This window comes from Trachymyrmex cornetzi, unplaced genomic scaffold (assembly GCF_001594075.2).
Source record: "Trachymyrmex cornetzi isolate Tcor2-1 unplaced genomic scaffold, Tcor1.1 scaffold608, whole genome shotgun sequence".
Taxonomy (NCBI): Eukaryota; Metazoa; Arthropoda; class Insecta; order Hymenoptera; family Formicidae; genus Trachymyrmex; species Trachymyrmex cornetzi.
Window position 1 is genome coordinate 265,586 of NW_017299924.1, and position 1,184 is coordinate 266,769.

The window sequence follows — 1,184 nt, forward strand, 5'->3', positions numbered from 1 at the left end:
AACACTTAATACCATTTTTTACACAAAAATTAATACAAACTCTCTGCTCCATTATTTTCAACAGCAAAAAATCGCCGAGCACGCAAACACGAGTCTAAAGACCGCAGCACACACTCTTGCATAACGCATAATGCATAATACATAAAGGAATCAACCAATCAATATTCTTCTTTTCCATGGAATGGAAAAGAAAAGGAAAGATTCTGATTAGTTGATTCGCTTATGCACTATGCGTTATGCGTTATGCAAAAGTGTGTGCTGCGGCCTTAGGACTCTCACACATGAAATGCATAACAGAGCATAAGCATAACATAGACGGTCAGAAATAATAATTTTATTTATTACTTATTGTTAATGTTGAAGAGACTTAGGTTGAAATCAGCTTCCGAAATAAATCAGAAATTTCTCGATCAATTCTTAACCGATTTCGCTGGAATGATCCATTCAGCATTTTAGAAGCCCCTTAATGCACGATCATTGAAACAATAACCGATATTTTTTATTGATTTCAAGAGCTTAAACGTTTTATAGAATAAATTGTATTTCTATAATATCCAGGTTAAAAATACAAATTGGAAAGTGATTATTTCAGTATATTTAAAACAATTTTAAAAGAAAAAAACGGTACAAATGTGGCTTTTTACATATGTTGACAGTAGACAGTAAGTTCACTTGTATTGTCAATATCACAATTTTTTATGTATGTAGTACATATGTATATTTTTTCGTATTTATCGTAGTAGCATCAATTATAGTCATTTCACTTCAAAGATTAAGCCACGTGACTAGAACTATAAATCTTTGATAAGACTAAACAATATATAACTCGCAAATTATAAACAAACAGACTTCAAAGAACAAATAATATTTAAAATTCATACTTAATTTCTATGATTTTTAATAAATAACGATATCCAAGTCATTTAATTCATCGTCTTCTTCAATGCCTACTCTGTTGGTAATATGTACATAAAATTAAGAGAGAAGAGTAATGTTAGAAATATAAAATTATCGTATTTTAGGCGTACGATAATGAAGTTCTATCGTACATCGTATAAGTAAAATTATCGTACGTGTACGATAATTATCATATGGTTATCAACACTGTTTGATACATTACTTATAGCGTTTTCGATTGGGGTGCACTGGCTGCACTCAGTGTCAAGAGCGTGTTCGATTGGCAG